Source organism: Amphiprion ocellaris, chromosome 1 (assembly GCF_022539595.1).
Source record: "Amphiprion ocellaris isolate individual 3 ecotype Okinawa chromosome 1, ASM2253959v1, whole genome shotgun sequence".
Taxonomy (NCBI): Eukaryota; Metazoa; Chordata; class Actinopteri; family Pomacentridae; genus Amphiprion; species Amphiprion ocellaris.
This window is the reverse complement of record NC_072766.1, coordinates 39,909,839-39,929,869: the sequence shown is the minus strand read 5'-3', so window position 1 is coordinate 39,929,869 and position 20,031 is coordinate 39,909,839.

Genomic DNA, 20,031 nt, shown 5'->3' with positions numbered 1-20,031 from the left:
ATGAGGTGAAGAACATTCATGTCTACCGAAGCAGAGCCAGATATTTAATCATTTATTCCAATAAAGCTTCAAAAAAAGTTGATTTTTTGTGAGATTCCTTCCATGTTTTGCATCCCAGTGCACATATCTAAAGGCTTTAATTGAGAGAATGTCTCATCCAGAAATAAAAGTTCTTGGAAAATGTTGCAAATATTAAAAATTAATGATTTGAAATGAGCAAAAAGTTTACTTCCTGTGCTGCATTCAACCTCCATGACCTTCAGACTGTTTCTGTATCTCAATTCACATTTTGCACATTTGAAATAATAAATAAGTGGCAACTAATAGCCCTTTGAGAGCAAGAAACTGTCATTGTGTTTGGTATGTGCAATCGAGGCTTATTCCATTTCTATTACCAGATCAGGCAAATTTAAGGAATATTACTTGTGTTTTTCTGCACACCCGGACCTCCCTGCTGCAGTAGTAGAAATGCTAACATTAGCATATGACAAGCACATATTCACCAGTTCCAACATAAATGTAGTTGTTATAGACATGTTCTTTCAGGTGCCAATAAGATGATGATGTACGATCAGCTCGGTCGGTTTCAGCAACACATTCTTGTGCTTAGAAAGCTTCTAATGTGCAAAAAAAAAAGTCATCATAGAGACAATCCCTCTGCATCAACAGCAGACAGGTTTTCACTTATCTGATTGGCAGTGAAGTGTGTTGTTGGATGATGCCACATGCCGTGTTAAAGTTGCGTACATTTAAACTTTACTGCATGATAAAGATCTTTATTTTGACACTGCCTTTGCTAATGTGCTGCAGTTTTATTGAAATGAAGAGGCTGCGTTTTTTATGCACTGCTCATGTCAATGTTAAAACCACTAATGGGTGAAGTGAAGAACTTTGACTTTGCTTGTTTCGATTAGGTAGCAAGAGCAAGTGTCCAGTCAGGTCTTGAAGTTGATGCATTGGAAGCAGGATCATACTGGATCTTAAGGATCTGAGTGACTTTGCCAAGGGACATGGTAGCTCTTGTTAGGTGTTCCTGGTATGTAGATGTTAGGGCAGACCAAAAGTGTTTGAAGGGAAGAACAAGCAGTGGCAGTCATTGTTGCCTAAGGCTCACTGATGCATGAGGTCTGATTCCACAGAAAAAAATAACCCTACTATACCACAAAGTCTGAAAGTCTCATTGCTGCTATCATAGAAAAGTATCAGAACACGGTGTATTGCAGTTTGCTATGAATAGAACTGCACTGCCACATAGACTACCAGAAGTACCTACAGTGGACATGTGAGCATCAGACCTGGACTATGGAGCAATGGAATAAGCTTCCTGGTCAGTGTGTGTGCATCATTTATCTGGGGAAGAGATGGCAGCAGGATCTGCTATGAGAAAAAGACAAACCGACAGAGGCGGTATGACGCTACTGAGAAACCTTGAGTCCTGGCATTTGTGTGGACGCTACTTTGACACCTACCTAAACGTTGTTGGAGGTCCTACACGCTTCTGTAGAAAGCAGCTGGGCTTCTCTTTTAAGTTCTTGAAGATGTTCATTGAAGTGGCTTCTTTCATACTAACTTCAATTACAAATTCTTAGAACAGAACCCTAAACCTTGGATGAGAGGTGAAACATCTACGGGAAGCTAAAACAGAAGTCTGGTTGATTTCAACTGAAGGTCCTTGGATTCCCATCACCTTGATGACTGAGAATCTGTATAGACATTGTTAGAGACCACATATACACCTTCACAGCACTCTGCAAGACTGCAAAAAATATGCAGGAAGACTTGAGGAAAATGACAAAGATTTCAGAGTGTTGACTTGGCCTCTAAATTCTTCAGATCTTGTTCTGATTGAGCATCTATGCCACTAGCCAACAACGACACCAAACAAAAAACAAGAAAACCAACCAACAAGAAAACTGACAGACAGACAGATGACAACCAAGGACCAACAAAAAACAACAACCAACAATAAAACAACAACCAGCAACAACCAACAACAAACTTTCTCTCGCACCTTTCAAAACTGGAGTTACAAGATACTTAACAAAACATTAATTTACACATAACATCAGAAAACAATGAAACACCAAAATAAGACAATAAATCTTTAAAGACTAAGAAACATTCAAGAGTGCATCATAGCAAGATGTTGTAAAAATGCTTGTCTGTACAGATGGGTTTTTACAAGCCTTTATGATCTGAGCTTCAAAACCGAGGTTAAAAAACAAACAAAACAACTGAGCCTAAAACAGTGAAAGTACAGGTCCCTTTTGTTTTTAATCTGGACCGTGGGACTTTCAACTGTAGCTGATTCTCAGATCTCAGGGGTCAGGATGCAGAAAATGGCAACTAAGGGTCAGAAATTCAGTGGGATGTTTTGGAAAAAGTCCGATCCATGATGGAAACTCCACCCCATAGGTCTTGCAGAGTCCATATCTTCTTGGGTCTGGATTATTTTGGTGGCACAAGGAGGACCGAGAAGCTTTATTGTTTGGTGTAGATTTACATTGGACCTGAGAAACCCTCCATCCACTTCAGTCATCCTTGTTCCTGTAGTGGAACACGATGCTACCTGACTTAAGACAGCGTATAAACAATCCCAGCTTAGCTCTCCATGCTTAGCTTAAATACATCATCTTATTACTCTGATAGCTAACATTTGCATGCGGGCCTCATAGCCTAATACGTCTGAACTCTGTATTCACTGAGGGGGAGACAATAAGCGGCAGTGTTTACACTGCAGGGATAAATAGTCTATCACGCCGCTATTATCACACTGGCACACTTCAGAGCTGCAAACCGCTAATGTATGCGTACGCTGCTACCTGTTTAGATAACAAGCGGAGAGAGCAGAATTATCACAGATGCTCAGCTTGCGAGCAAACGCCACTGTTTGTTTGTCATTGGGATCTGTATGTTTGCACTGGTAGGTCATTACCTCTGGAGTTCAAAAATGCAAATGCATGACCCTTTTTCAAAGTTTCCACGGCTGTGCATGTAAACCGAGGCCAAAATAGCTTCACTTACTCACGCCGATAAGGAAATGTTTTAGGTTTCTCATATAAAATTCATGCTTATTAGATTATTATGTTTGTTTCCTGTTTGGACAGGAGATGATTATAGAGCCTCTAAATATTCATAAACCAACAGAAGAGTCCTGTAAATCATTTCAACTAGAAGGTTATATAAATATTTGCATGATTATATTATTCTATATTTGACTTTGTGCAGCAGAAAAGAGATCTGCACACAGTCGGGATAAATCTGTCCATATTAAGATGCTTTTACATAAGAAGTTAATGACAATTCAAGATCCTGTGGACACCGAGACCTGCTTTGCTATGTTATTTATTCAACACAGTTTGGGTATTTGGTATCCAAACAGTACAACCCTTCTAACCAAGGCGGATGTAAATACACGCCGTCTTTCAGCACAAACACAAAGATGCGCTCTGGAAAAAAAGGACTCAAACGTGCCACTCAGCCAGATAAAATGGACCAGTTTACTCTGTTCTTTGTTACCGTTGGTGAGCATGGAGAGCCGGGGCGCTGGCTCAAGTGAACGTCCACAAATCTCCTTTGTCGCCCGGTGAAACGTGACACTGACGGCTGAGCGGGCAGAGCCATATCGCAGTCTTGTCTTTTATCCTGTTTTTCACGAGTGCAGCAGTCAGGAAGTGCCACAGATGGGAGATCGGTGTGCTCATCTCGCCGTCGTGTCACGTCGGAGTTACTGGATACACTGCTGTTCTGTGTGCACATGTAAACAAAGAAGCCTGCAAATAAATAACAGCAATACTTTTCCATGTGAGTGAGACTACAGAATGTATTTCAATGCCACGATTAGTCCAATTTCACACAAATTAAAATGCCTTCACTCCCTTTGGTTTCTCACATCTGATAATAATACCTAGCGCTACGGGGGTCCAGAATTCATCAATGACAGCATCAGCTCCTAGTTGTCATTCGGTGCTATGAAGCAGTGAAGAAAAACCTTCTTTATTGTCTTTGTAAAAATAAGCAGAAAATGCAAAGCCCCCCCATCTATTTTCGTGGGTTTTCTCTTACGGTCAATGCTAATGACGAGAAGAGTGAGCCAGAAATCAATCCAGGAACTGATACTTGGGTAAGTAACTTGACTAAGGAGGTCCTTTCTTGGACACACAAAAGAGAAATGGTGAGCAGCGATGCAATCAAACAGGGCCAGCGAAGGGCCATATATTTCTGGAACAGAATGGAGTCTGTCACCGGTTTACTAATGGGCACTTGACTGAAAGCGGAGGGTGGGCGGGGGGTAGGGATTCCGGACAGCAAGACTAATTTCATTTTAACCAGGGCCGGCAGCTCCGAACGTCATTACAAATCCGCAATCAATTTTGCCGTAGATTGTATTGGATTTTCGTACGTCAGCAGGAGTGTGAGGAGTGAATGTTCTGACGCCGCTCACAATGCCGTGCACAATACCGCCTGATCGGGGTGAAGTGTGAAGGAGAGTGAATGGCATCCGTCGAGGGGACGTCGGTGTAGAGTTCAACAACGGAGGCCTGAAAAACATTTTATTTGGTCGACATAGAAGAGACTTAAAAGGAGCAGGGTGTAGATTTTAGAGGGATCTGTTGGCATAATCCTGTTTTTATTAGACTATAGTCACCTGAGACTGTGAATAATGTTTGCTTTAGCTTAGAATGAGCTCTTCGTATGCACATAGGTGGGTTCTCTTTCATCCGTGCTGAGAATGTTAAAAGATTTCTAGTGAATGATCAGATTGCAAATAAAAAACGTGGACAGCATCATTGACGTAGAGTTAAGAGAGACGTCGGGTTCAAGGAATTTTGGTCCTGTTGGGTTTAGTTCTCTGCAACGCAGAGTTTAGACTTCCGACTGAATAAACCACCATTAAAAGTGAACAACAAGAATCTTAAATGCTTGCTTTGTTATCTTCGTCATCATCTTTGTGGGAGCAATACTGGAGTTAGAGCCTCCTTGTGTGAGGAATGCAAGCCATAAAACATCTGCAGGACTAAAAACAGCTGTCAGTAATGGCGAAAGAACATCACAGTTTTGAAAAGGATGATTTATTTATTTCACATTGGCTTTTACCTCGAGGAAAACAGAGGAGATAGTGGCTTATTTGAGTTAATCCCTCAGTAGAGCTGAATTTAAAGGTGCATATATGATTTATAACTTTGTATGAGTCATCGCCAAGACAGGAAATTATATTTCTTGTCATATTTATCAGCTCCTTTTCCAGAAATTGCATACATTCATTTTCTGCATTGAAGCTTCACTGAATATCTTCTTTTATGAAAGGATAAGACTGTGGAACTGATGCATCTAAAACCCACAAAAGGCAAAAAGGGTAATGCTAATTTTGGTAGCTAATTGCAAAAAGTCATTCTTTTAGTAGTAATTGTACCTAAATACACTATTTAGATGGATGTAGCTAAAAGCAACTGAGTCAAGTCAAACCAGCAGGTTTTAACTGTCCAGACCACCAAAAATATCCCCAATGGATTTCATGGTGGCACAGTTTACACAAAAAACAGCATATTTTAAAACCAAAAATTGCTGTAACGAGGCAATGATTTGTTAAAAATTCGATACTGTGAAAAAGTGAACATTTTATTCTGTGTAAACTGCTCCTCTGTAGTATGAACCTGCACAGTGCTGCCTGTCATGTTGCTAACATCTTTCTACAGTAGCCCAGAATGGACAAACCAAACACAGGCTTTAGACAGAGCTTTCTGTGTATTTACACTGAAGTGGCAGCCAACATGTGTTCTCCTATGCGACTGGAAAAGAAGGGCTTTCTGCAACCTCACAGCTAGATACCACTAAATCCTGCACACTGGGCCTTTAAATCCATTTCCAGGGCACAAAACAAATTGCATTTTACCTTATTACGTATAAATATGCTATTTACAGTGTTTATGTAGGGTCCGTTCACTGAGTCGACTCTTCAAGTGTGATGCTTTTAGCTTCAGATGTAAAAAGTGTGAGTTTGCTGTAAAAATTAGATTGAATATTAGCAATTGTAAAGTATAATTCTATGGAAATGATATCAAAAACAAGGACGGATGGGTCAATATATAATTGCGGGACTTTTTGTGACATAGTTGACATTTTTGCTGTTTTCAGGCCTAAAATCAACATGACCGCCTATAACCAAACACCACATGGCATTTTTACAGAAAGATTCTTCTAAATATTATATATACAACTGAGTAAAATTGAAAGTGAAAGTTATTTATGAAGATATTGTAGTAAACCTGTTGACATGCCATAAATCCACACTTGACTCACACACTGCTTTATATTAAATAAGTCAGAAAACCTTGGAGTCTGGCCAGTCTTTTCTTCAGGAGGAAATGACATCATGTGCAGCAGGTCATGTGATCTGGAATTAACACACTTCCTTGAGAGGTGTTTTTGTAATGGGGAACTTAGTTGAAAGTGATTTCTCAGAGGCAGATACAATTTGTTATTTGCCAGACAAAATCTGATATATTGCCAAAAAAGAAATATCTGCCATGATTATCTCAACTTAAAAAGAACACGATCCAAACCATTTCTGAATAAGCTCATTTTATTATTGTTTAGCTAATTAGAAGGTGGTTGTTATGAAATTCTGACAGTTATTTAGTTGATATTTTAGTGATTTCCAGTCATATTTTTTTATTAATAAGTGATTGTTTCCATAATAAATAATTACGGAATTTGTAAAGACATGATCATAAAGAACATAAAAAACATTAGCCTTTTTTTTTTTACTTTTAATAAAAATGTATGCAAGATATATCCCATGGACTTCAAAAGTCCCTATTTATTTACCCAGATATTCTAATTTGAATGCAATAGTGTTTATAGGTGCAACAAGCTACCAAATTAGCATTATCCTTTTTGTTTTTTGTGGGCTTTAGAGGAACTGATGCACAAAGGGAATTTGGTTCAGCAACTGATTTTCCAGTTTTAGATGCATCAGATCCACTGACTTATCCTTTTTTAAGAAAGAGCATTCAGAGGTCAAATTTGTTGCTTAATGTAGAAGTCCATTTCTAGCAAAATAGCAGAACACTATGACCCAAAAATACAGTTTCCTGTCTTCGTGATTACTCATACAAAGATATAAGTCATATACCTCAAAGTAAGCCACTATCTCCTCTATTTTCCTCGAGGTAAAAGCCAATATGAAATAAATAAATCACCTTTTTCAAAACTGTGATGCTCTATCGCCATTACTGACAACCATTTTCATTTCTACAGATATTTTATGTCTTACATTCCTCACACAAGGTGGCCCTAACTGTCTGCAGAGTAAAAGCTTTGCAGCCACTCTGGGGTTTCATTAGCAGGATTGCTGATAAACCGAACTGCGCCGGCTGCAGCCTTTGATTCATGATGCGCCCTGAAACGGAGCCAGCGTAGTAGTTTGTAAATGCACTGCTGAGCGAACTATGTTTGCCGAGTAGCTTGTGAAATCAAGCTTCATATCAACCCTGCATGTGTTGTAGCGCGATATTCGACATGCAGCGTGCAAACAAGCAACACCCGTAACTGTGCATATCTTAGTGACACAATCTTGGCAGACGGAGGCACAGAACACGTCAAAATATGGCCTCAGCCCAATGCAGAGTTCCTGGAGACATTCCAGCCGAGGCGAAGTCAATCTGTTGCCAGATGCAGCTGATGCATGGCCTAATGCGAAGTTCATGAAAAAATAAACAACGAAAATGCATGTATAAAAATTTAAAAACATGATATTCATCTAACAGACATAGTATCTGCAAAACTGTAGTTGTTATTTGTCATCCTGACATGGCAAGTATAAAAAATGAGGGTTGTAGTCATTGTTTTACTGCACAGTCTATGCATGATTTAGTCATGGACTCATGCAGACTCTGGGTATAAAAAGCTACTTTTTCAGGCAAATCCTCACATTAGAATCGATACCACTTCTATTGTTTAATGTCTCCTATAACCCAATCAATATTTCAGGGCTGAATTGCAAAGTACCCATCAACAAAATGTTCACTTTTACTTTTAAAATCCACTTGAGAAGTGAGTTTGGGGAAGAAAGCCACACCTCTGAAGTTCAGCTGAGAGAATCCAGGTCACAGAATGAAGTTCTGACCACTGAAGCCCAAAATTAAAGCACATGGTGGAACAGTGTGGGAGCAGCTTATTTCATGGGCTAGCAGCAGACAGTTTCAGGACTTCCCACTGACTGGAGAATGTGTGTGTGTGTGTGTGTGTGTGTGTGTGTGTGTGTGTGTGTGTGAGAGAGAGAGAGAGAGAGAGAGAGGAAAAAGATAGAGAGAGTGTGGCAGCAAGCTGTTCCGACCCCCTTTTCCCCACATTTCCATCTGTCACACTCCGCTTGGTTGCGGTGGATAAAAGTATATATCACTCAATAGCAGTTGCAGAGGATCCAATTGTTATCAGGTTCACACCTGTCCGACAAAATCCTCTAAGTGGAAACTGACCGTGGCTGTGTAGCAAAGATCAGCTCGGGAAATTGCTCTCCGTTGCACTTCAGTGCTGTAGTGCTGATTTGTGAGCTTAGATCACATATTTCTCTTTATTTTAGCTGCTTTTCTGCAGGGTCGATTAGCAGACAACAAGTAATTCACCAACAGCTCTGCTGCATTTCTTAAATAATCAGTGAAATTCATCCTTGTATTCATAAAAAATCCTTCCATCTGCAGGAAGCATTTTTCGCTAGACTCTGCAACATGTCCAGTAAACCTCTTAAAAGAAATGTTCTGCACATTCAGCAGCCACTTTGTTCGCCTTTGTTTAACCTTGCAATGCATGTGTAGTGGCCATTTTCTACTGTTCACTTTTCAAGTTCAGTTTTTGCAGCACAATCTCATAAACGCTTGTTTTCTTGATTTCCTTTTGTGTATTTATGAAAATGGGTCCACTCTAATCTACTCGGATGTTCACTGGAGTGTGTTGACATATATACTACCATTCAAAAGTTTGGTGTCACTTAGAAATGTCCTTATTTCTGAAAGAAAAGCAGTTTTTTTCAATGAAGATGACATCAAATGAATCAAAATTCCAGTCTAGACATTGCTAATGTGGTAAATGACTATTGTAGCTGGAAACGGCTGATTTTTAATGGAATATCTCCATAGGGGTACAGAGGAACATTTCCAGCAACCATCACTCCTGTGTTCTAATGCTACATTGTGTTAGCTAATTGTGTTGAAAGGCTAATTGATGATTAGAAAACCCTTGTGCAGTTATGTTAGCACATGAATAAAAGTGTGGGTTTTCATGGAAAACACGAAATTGTCTGTGGGACCCCATACTTTTGAACGATAGTGTATTTAATGTTTTTATTTCTTCATTTCTTTATTTATTTTATTTCTTCTTGCGGCTTGGTGGTTAGCTCTGTCGCCTTGCAACTACAACATCCCCAGTTCACGTCCCCACCTTGCCAGAGTCTTTCTGCATGGAGTTTCCATGTTCTCCTTGTTCATGCATGAGTTTTCTCCGGGAACTCTGGCTTCCTCCCACAGTCTGAAAACATGCTGAGGTCAACTGGTAAGTCTAAATTGTCCATAGGTGTGAATGCAATGTGTGATTGTCTCTATAGTATGGTATATGGTTTAGTGTGTAGCCCTGTGATAAACTGGTGACCTGTCCAGAGTGTCCCCTGCCTTCACCCTAAGTCAGCTGGATAGACTCCAGCTCCCCGTGAACCATATGAGGATAAAGCGGTGTATAGATGATGGATGGATGTTTATGGGGAGTTTGAGACACTCTGCTATCTATCCATCTATCCATCCATCCATCCATCCATCCATAATGTTTTCTTTTATTTACCAGGTACATATTCTGCTTTATTGCTTTGTTTTAATATTGTAGAATCATGTAAAATCGACTGTCAGTTCTGAAGAGGCGTGCATGAGATGCCGTGGATGAGACACCTGAGCCCGCTGACCAGAGTGTTTGTTACATTTACCTGAAATAACGGCACAAAGATGACATTTCAGCCGACCGACTTCTTTTTACAAAAATAACACAACACAGAGTCGATGGGTTTCGAACCAGCCGGTTACAGAGTGTGACTGAGCATGGTGACAAGAGCACATAGCGACCTGGAGAATGTGAGAGAAGAAGTGTTGAAAAATGAATGAAATAGACAATCTTCTTCATGCATCTTTTTTGAAGTCATACACCGACGTACCTGCTGTGTATATCACCCATTCTGCTCTAAAAAAAAGGTCTTGTCTTTCAAAATGACATAAATATTACAATGGATTACTGCTGTAAAGGGAATAACAGCGTTTGAAAAGAAAATGTAAATGAAGGCTCCAAATGTCATATTTTATGATTGCATTAGACAAAACAGCGAGGGTAATTACTAGTGTCACTGCTTTTCAGAGCCAAAACACTGAGCTGTCAATCTGTCATTTTTAACATTGTTCAGGGTAATTTTTTTTCTGTATAACCACTCAGTTCATCCCAACTCTCAAAAGGGAAACTGTGGCATTTAGCATAGTAAAGGTGGAGCAAAATAGGGAACACGCACAAAAGAAGGAAATAAAGTTGAAGGGAAAAAAAGTGGCATCTAAGTAGGTCCGCTTTTTTTAGCAGGTAATCATTCTCGGGAGGAAGTTGTGTAGGGCTGGGTCGATTGCTGGGCAAACTTCAATATGAAAAAACGCGGCGAGAAATCCCATGGAGTTTATCCTTTCCGGCCCGGTGGGAAATCACTGCGGTTTACCCGGCCTCTTTCTTAAATCTGCCTTTTTCATGTTCTCCATAGATTCACCGCTCCTCCTGTTTGTTTCAGACTCACAAGACACTTTAATGTGTACCGTAGTGGACGCTTATTGCTGCGAGATGAGAGAACGGTTTGTTCTGTTTGGAAATGTGAGACCTTGGAACAGAACTCCACCATGAAAAACAAGCTGATGTTGTGAGGATGCCGTCTGGTTTGAGCAGTGCAAGTTCACTGGAACTGTCTCTCATAGTTAGTTATATGCCTGTTCCGTTCTAATTTTGTTTATATTGTTATTTATTGATGCGGAACTAATTATTGTTGATAGAGTGTTCCGCACGTCATGTTTACGGACGGACGGCGAAACCGGAAGTGGAGACGGAGCGCGAAATGAATGAATGAATGAAAACGGCAGACTTCAGCGTATAACGTTTACTGTACACAACTAAAAAGAAAGACGAAGAGAAGAGAAGAGCAGTCTAATACGAGCCCCTCTTTAGTTACAAGCAGCCTACGAGGTATGTTACATTTATGTTCACATTGTTATTCAAATTAAAGACGTGTAAATGACATGCAAATAGCGCTGGTGTTGTTAGAACAATTAGCATGCTACGATAATGATATATGGACGTGCTATGTGTTACGTTAAATGTATAAGTTAAGAAATCTACTGTGGGTTTGATGTGTTATTGATGCCTTACAAGTAGTCTGTAAACCTTTAATTGGTGTTTGAGATGTGAAAGGTGCGCTATATGCTGCATAAGCTCTACATGCTATTAGATTAGCAACGGAAGCTTTCATTATTAAGACAGAAAACATGTGATTTAATGTTGTGTATTTATTTTTATTTATTTTTTGTCTTTAACCCAGTTCTCACGGGTTGGCCTGGAAGCAGAATAAACCCTGTCCTTTAATCAAGATCTCGTGACTCATGTTGTTACTGGAGGGAGCTACATTCACACTACTGCAAATGTCAAAGAGGGACTAATCCTGTCTTCTATAGTGGAAAAATCTGGCTTTTGTCACAGTTTTTGAAGCTGCAGCACACTGAAGGTTATGCTGTTTCCTATATAAAGTGTGTCTTTTCTCAAGTGTTCGATGCTGCAGTCAGCTTTGAGTGACTATAAAAGGAGGGATCATCATGTCAGTGGAGTCAATACATTGGAATAATGTGTGGAAAGAGGAGTTGTTTTTTTTTTTTTTTTAGATTTCAGTACAAAATGCAAAGAAGAAACTGTTTTATACAACTAAATAAATCAGAACACGATCGGAATTGCTGCAGGCTGCAATTTCAGGTAACCTGATGTGTGCTCCAGTAGAGATTGGGGTCTAAGTGGAGTCAATATACTGGAATAGCATGCAAAAAGAAGAGGCCTTTTAGTATTTTTTAGATTTCAGTACAAAATGCAAAGAAGGAACTGTTATAAAAAGGTAAATAAATCATAACGCAGTCCCAAAAGGAGTTGCAACAAGATGACAAACAGCACTGTCCATAGCAAGTTGAAGCTTACACCATGTCCCTACTGGACAACATGTTTGATTGATTGTCACCAAACTGGGTTACGCCTGCTCAATCAGGTACTGTCTGGTTGTTCGTCTGCCCAAACTGTCAGGTCCCAGTATAAAAATTTCTTGCTTAACCAAATTGCATGACACTCAACATTCTCAACAGTCAACATTTGGAAGCATTGTTACCATGGCCAAGAGTAAGCTGCTCTTTATGAGTCTGAGAGTCGTGCACAGGCCATTGCTCTTCAAAATGCAGGAAAAACTGGTCAGCAGGCAGCTCAAGCCCTTGGCAGGAGTATCCGCTGAGCACAGAAGTGGTGGCAAAGGTGCAACGAAGGAGGATCCTTCAAAGACTTGCCTCCCTCAGGACCTCCATCTGGCCTAACTATAAGAACCAAGGATCTGATGAGAAAGACTAAGAGTAAAAGACACCAGTCATGCCGGCGACTCAGTCAGAGGCTGGAAAATCTTGGAGGGGATGTTTCTAAGAGCTCTGTGCATCATTATTTAACAGAGAAATTGGGGCTGAAAGCTTACAAGAGGCAACATACCTCGCGACTCCACCAAACGGCAAAAGGAGAAGAGAGTGGCTTTCACAAAGAAGTCCATATCTTTGACTATAAAAGGCTGGGAGAACTGGATTTTCTCTGATGAATGCCCTCTCTACTTATTTCCGACACCCAAAAGCCAAAACGACCGTATCTATACAGATAATGGTAAAAAAAAAAGTACCATCTTCTGAGCAAGTAAAATTCAGTGCCCATAATATGGTTTGGGGTTCTATGTCTGCTTCAGGTCTCTCAGAGCTGCACATTGTGCCTGAAGGTACCCCTGTTCATGCACAATATTATACCACGAACATTCTAGAAAAGGTTCTACTTCCAGTTTTAGTCAGGAGGAAAAAAATCAGGGCCTGTGAGTGAAGGGAAAATGTTTAACAGACGTTTGGAATTGGTGTTTATACAAGATGGAGCCCATATGACTCAGTAAAGGTTCTGAGCATCTACCTGGCTTTTAGGAGGAATGGCCACCAAACTCCCCTGACCTCAACCCAATTGAGAGCTGTTGGGGAATCCTGAACAGTCACATCTTTACCAGTTCACCACCGACCCACCTCAACTCTAGGGCTGTGTGGGAGTGGGGGAACATAGAACCATCCACACTCAAGAACCTCATACGTTCTATGCCTGAAAGACTGAAAGACGTGATCAAAGTGAAAGGGGGAAATACTGGTTATGGAATAAACTGATTATTTTACATATTCAGTCTTTGAGATTTGTTTTTCTGGGGAGAACAAACTTTTGGGACAAGGTGTACAGCACAAAATAATACAAATACATGGCACAAATGCAAAAAAAAATCTGTACAAAAACAGGATCAGATTTCCTGGAGGCTGTAATTTCAGGTAAACTGATGTGTGCTCCAGCAGAGATCATGGTCTAAGTGGAGTTGATATATTAAGAATGATATGTAAAAAGGGGAAGTTATTTAGTAGTTTTTTTTTTAGATTTCAGTACAAAATGTAAAGAAGGAACTGTAATAAAAGGGTGAATAAATCATAACAGAATGCCAAAAAAGCTGCAACAAGATGACAAACAGCACTGTCAATAACAAGTTGAAGCGTACAACATGAAATAATACAATGCAACCAAAATCAGCCGTCAAACAGGGTCAGATATGCTGCAGGGTGTAATTTCAGGTAAATAGATGTGTGCTCCAGCAGAGATCATGGTCTAAATGGAGTCAATATGTTAGGAATAGCATGCAACAAGAGGAGGTTATTTAGTACTCCTTTAGATTTCAGTGCAAAATGCAATGAAAAAAACTGTTTTAAACAACTAAATAAACCCTACCCTGATGCCAAAATAGTTGCACCAAGATGATAAAAGTTTGACTAACACTTCGTTGGCACACACATCTCTGTCCATAGGAAGCTGAAGTTACAGCACAAACTGATACAAAGATGAGGCTCGAATGCAACCAAAAATCAGCCCTCAAACAGGATCCGATTTGCTGCAGACTCTGCAATTTCAGGTGAACCGATGTGTGCTCCAGCTGAAGGCAAAATTTCTAGCTGTACGGCTTCATGAATGCAGAGTAACAGGAGGAAAGGAATGAGAGGAGAGGGTCTGGAGGAAATAAGAAGCTTCTAGTAAATTTGAAAATCAGTCTGTGTGAACTGTGGCACCGACTCGCTGCTTGTTGTCAGCCGAGGAACTCGTCTACCGAGTGTTAGAGGCCAAAAATACTCAGAATGGAAAAGGAAAACACTCTGGCAGCCAAATTTAGGCAAAAAAAAGTACTTTCTTTTTGTGTCGGCTCATTATTTTGGAGCAGAAGAAGAACACAGATGCTCAGACCGAAACGGTCACATCGTCATTTGATGAGATTTGGTTCAGTTCATGTCAGTCCACAGTGCATTCTGTCGATTTTTGTACATTTTCTGCGACTTTAAGGCTGCTTTTCAACAACGACCTCTGTGGGGCATCAGCGTGCATTCAATTAGAGTCGATTCATTTGGACTCTTTTCTTAGGATGTTATTTTGGCAAAAGCAGAGTTGTGCTGGTGACGTCGGACAAAACGCCTCTCGGTGCTGCCAGACTTTAACTTGAAATGAGTCGCGTCTCATCTCAGAAGTGACTTTTAATTATTGACCAGCAGAAATCTCCTCTCGCGGGCTAGAAGTTTGGCCTTTTCCTTCAGTTTCAGCTAACATTTTCCTCCTCTCCATTATGCTTTTATCTCTCCCCACCGAGGTGGCAGAGAAATTAAATTACTTATCTCCAACTTCATTAACTCTCTTATCTTTGCCGAGGCACATATCAAACAGAATTCCTCTTAACCATTTTCCCCTATTCCCAGCCTTTTTTTTCCTCTTTTTCCTGCATAAGGCACAAGAGAACCAGATGTATTAGATCTCGTCTAACGTGGGGAAGAATTGAATTCTATTTCATTTGCCTGACGTATTGAACATGTCCTGCTTTCAAGTGTCCATTTTCAGTGACGTCTCTGTGTTTGAATTGAGGAAACAGATCACGAACTATTCATTTTAAATAGACTGAAGTGGTATTTACTGAAGGAAATATAAATGCTAATCACCACGTCAAAGTGCATTACTGCGGTGCATTGTGCAGTAAGTAAAGATATGCCATCATGAAGCGCTCTTACTCAAATAGACTTCATTAATCAGAGTGAAATGCATGAGATGAAAAGCTAATTATATGTGTATATGACATCTGAAGTAATATACTGTATGTTAATGCATGATTATTTCCTCGTGGTGAGACAGGAAGACATTTAAACCCGTCAAACTCGTCCTTCCTTGTGTGACTCACTATAGGATTCTGATAAACACTATCGAGTCTGTTTGGCAAAATCCTGCGTTGCCACTTTCACCCCAGAATGAATTAAACTTCATATGAACTTCTTTCTGCATTATATAAGGCATCTTAAAAGATTACATTTTTAAGGACAAACCGAGCCGGCGATATGGACACGTATATGTAGCAAACAAAATAAATATTACCAAAAGGAAATTACAGGGTGGATTTATTCATGACCTCACATCCTTTCCTGAGGTGGAGTGATATATACAAACATCTATTGTGTTTCAGTTCATTAAAACAAAAATTCATGATGTTTTTTTTTTCAAAGAAAACCTTTCTGGAGTATTTTTCACGGCCTCCTTTACATTATTTCATCATATGGCACGTTTTTACAACATGTTGAAAAATTACATTTTTTTTCGACATAGTATAGTAAGGCCTTTTTTTGCGCCAAAATTCATGATAATTTTTTTTTCAAAGAAAACCTTTCTGGAGTGTTTTTCACGGCCTCCTTTACATTATTTCATCATGTGGCACGTTTTTACAACATGTTGAAAAATCGCTTTGTTTTTAGACATAGTATACTATAGCGTTTTTTTTGCGTCAAAATTCATGATGATTTTTTTTTTTCAAAAAAAACCTTTCTGGAGTGTTTTTCACGGCCGCCTTTACATTATTTCATCTTATGGCACGTTTTTACAACATGTTGAAAAATCGCTTTGTTTTTTCGACATAGTATACTATGGCGTTTTTTGCGCCAAAATTCATGATGACTTTTTTTTTTTTTTTCAAAGAAAACTTTTCTGGAGTGTTTTTCACAGCCTGCTTTACATTATTTCATCATATGGCATGTTTTCACAACATGTTGAAAAATTGCATTTTTTTTCGACATAGTATACTATGGCGTTTTTTTTGCACCAAAATTCATGATGATTTTTTTTTCAAAGAAAATCTTTCTGGAGTGTTTTTCATGGCCTCCTTTACATTATTTCATCATATGGCACGTTCTTACAACATGTTGAAAAATCTCATTTTTTTTTGACATAGTATAGTAAGGCGGTTTTTTTTGCGCCAAAATTCATGATGATTTTTTTTTCAAAGAAAACCTTTCTGGAGTGTTTTTCACAGCCTGCTTTACATTATTTCATCATATGGCCCGTTTTTACAACATGTTTGAAAAATCACATTTTTTTCGACATAGTATACTATGGCGTTTTTTGTGCCAAAATTCATGATGATTTTTTTTTTCCAAAGAAAACCTTTCTGGAGTGTTTTTCACAGCCTGCTTTACATTATCTCATCATATGACACGTTTTTACAACATGTTTGAAAAATCACATTTTTTTTCGACATAGTATAGTAAGGCGTTTTTTTTGTGCCAAAATTCATGATGACTTTTTTTTCCAAAGAAAACCTTTCGTGAGTGTTTTTCACGGCCTCCTTTACATTATTTCATCATATGGCACGTTTTCATAACATGTTGAAAAATGACATTTTTTGACATAGTATACTATGGCGTTTTTTTGCACCAAAATTCATGATGATTTTTTTTTTCAAAGAAAACCTTTCTGGAGTGTTTTTCACAGCCTCCTTTACATTTTTTCATGACACGTTTTTACAACATGCTTGAAAAATCGCATTTTTTTTCGACATAGTATAGTAAGGCGTTTTTTTTGCGCCAAAATTCATGATGATTTTTTTTTCAAAGAGAACCTTTCTGGAGGGTTTTTCACGCCCTCCTTTACATTATTTCATCATATGGCACGTTTTTACAACATGTTTGAAAAATCCCATTTTTTTTCGACATAGTATAGTAAGGCGTTTTTTTTGCGCCAAAAATCATGATGACTTTTTTTTTTACAAAGAAAACCTTTCATGAGTGTTTTTCACAGCCTCCTTTACATTATTTATCATATGGCACGTTTTTACAACATGTTTGAAAAATCGCATTGTTTTTTCAACAGTATAGTAAGGCGTTTTTTTTTGCGCCAAAGCTCATGATGACTTTTTTTTTCAAAGAAAACCTTTCTGGAGTGTTTTTCACGCCCTCCTTTACATTATTTCATCATATGGCACGTTTTTACAACATGTTTGAAAAATCGCATTTTTTTTCGACATAGTATAGTAAGGCGTTTTTTTTTGCGCCAAAATTCATGATGACTTTTTTTCCAAAGAAAACCTTTCGTGAGTGTTTTTCACGGCCTCCTTTACATTATTTCATCATATGGCACGTTTTTACAACATGTTTGAAAAATCGCATTTTTTTTCGACATAGTATAGTAAGGCGTTTTTTTGCGCCAAAATTCATGATGATTTTTTTTTCAAAGAAAATCTTTCTGGAGTGTTTTTCTCAGCCTCCTTTACATTATTTCATCATATGGCATGTTTTCATAACATGTTGAAAAATGACATTTTTTGACATAGTATACTATGGCGTTTTTTTGCGCCAAAATTCATGATGATTTTTTTTTCAAAGAAAACCTTTCTGGAGTGTTTTTCACAGCCTGCTTTACATTATTTCATCATATGGCACGTTTTTACAACATGTTGAAAAATTACATTTTTTTTCGACATAGTATAGTAAGGCGTTTTTTTGCGCCAAAATTCATGATAATTTTTTTTTCAAAGAAAACCTTTCTGGAGTGTTTTTCACGGCCTCCTTTACATTATTTCATCATGTGGCACGTTTTTACAACATGTTGAAAAATCGCTTTGTTTTTAGACATAGTATACTATAGCGTTTTTTTTGCGTCAAAATTCATGATGATTTTTTTTTTTCAAAAAAAACCTTTCTGGAGTGTTTTTCACGGCCGCCTTTACATTATTTCATCTTATGGCACGTTTTTACAACATGTTGAAAAATCGCTTTGTTTTTTCGACATAGTATACTATGGCGTTTTTTGCGCCAAAATTCATGATGATTTTTTTTTTTCAAAGAAAACCTTTCTGGAGTGTTTTTCACGGCCTCCTTTACATTATTTCATCATATGACACGTTTTCACATGTTAAAAATCACATATTTTTTTCGACATAGTATACTATGGCGTTTTTTGCGCCAAAATTCATGATGACTTTTTTTTTTTTTCCAAAGAAAACCTTTCGTGAGTGTTTTTCACGGCCTCCTTTACATTATTTCATCATATGGCACGTTTTTACAACATGTTTGAAAAATCGCATTGTTTTTTCAACAGTACAGTAAGGCGTTTTTTTTTGCGCCAAAGCTCATGATGACTTTTTTTTCCAAAGAAAACCTTTCGTGAGTGTTTTTCACGGCCTCCTTTACATTATTTCATCATATGGCAAGTTTTTACAACATGTTTGAAAAATCGCATTGTTTTTTCAACAGTACAGTAAGGCGTTTTTTTTTGCGCCAAAGCTCATGATGACTTTTTTTTTCAAAGAAAAACTTTCTGGAGTGTTTTTCACGCCCTCCTTTACATTATTTCATCATATGGCACGTTTTTACAACATGTTTGAAAAATCGCATTTTTTTTCGACATAGTATAGTAAGGCGTTTTTTTGCGCCAAAATTCATGATGATTTTTTTTTCAAAGAAAATCTTTCTGGAGTGTTTTTCACAGCCTCCTTTACATTATTTCATCATATGGCACGTTTTTACAACATGTTTGAAAAATCGCATTTTTTTTCGACATAGTATAGTAAGGCGTTTTTTTTGCGCCAAAATTCATGATGACTTTTTTTCCAAAGAAAACCTTTCGTGAGTGTTTTTCACGGCCTCCTTTACATTATTTCATCATATGGCAAGTTTTTACAACATGTTTGAAAAATCGCATTGTTTTTTCAACAGTACAGTAAGGCGTTTTTTTTTGCGCCAAAGCTCATGATGACTTTTTTTTTCAAAGAAAAACTTTCTGGAGTGTTTTTCACGCCCTCCTTTACATTATTTCATCATATGGCACGTTTTTACAACATGTTTGAAAAATCGCATTTTTTTTCGACATAGTATAGTAAGGCGTTTTTTTGCGCCAAAATTCATGATGATTTTTTTTTCAAAGAAAATCTTTCTGGAGTGTTTTTCACAGCCTCCTTTACATTATTTCATCATATGGCATGTTTTCACAACATGTTGAAAAATCGCATTTTTTGACATAGTATACTATGGCGTTTTTTTGCGCCAAAATTCATGATGATTTTTTTTTCAAAGAAAACCTTTCTGGAGTGTTTTTCACGGCCTCCTTTACATTATTTCATCATATGGCACGTTTTTACAACATGTTTGAAAAATCTCATTTTTTTTTGACATAGTATAGTAAGGCGGTTTTTTTTGCGCCAAAATTCATGATGATTTTTTTTTCAAAGAAAACCTTTCTGGAGTGTTTTTCACAGCCTCCTTTACATTATTTCATCATATGGCACGTTTTTACAACATGTTTGAAAAATCGCATTTTTTTTCGACATAGTATAGTAAGGCGTTTTTTTTGCGCCAAAATTCATGATGATTT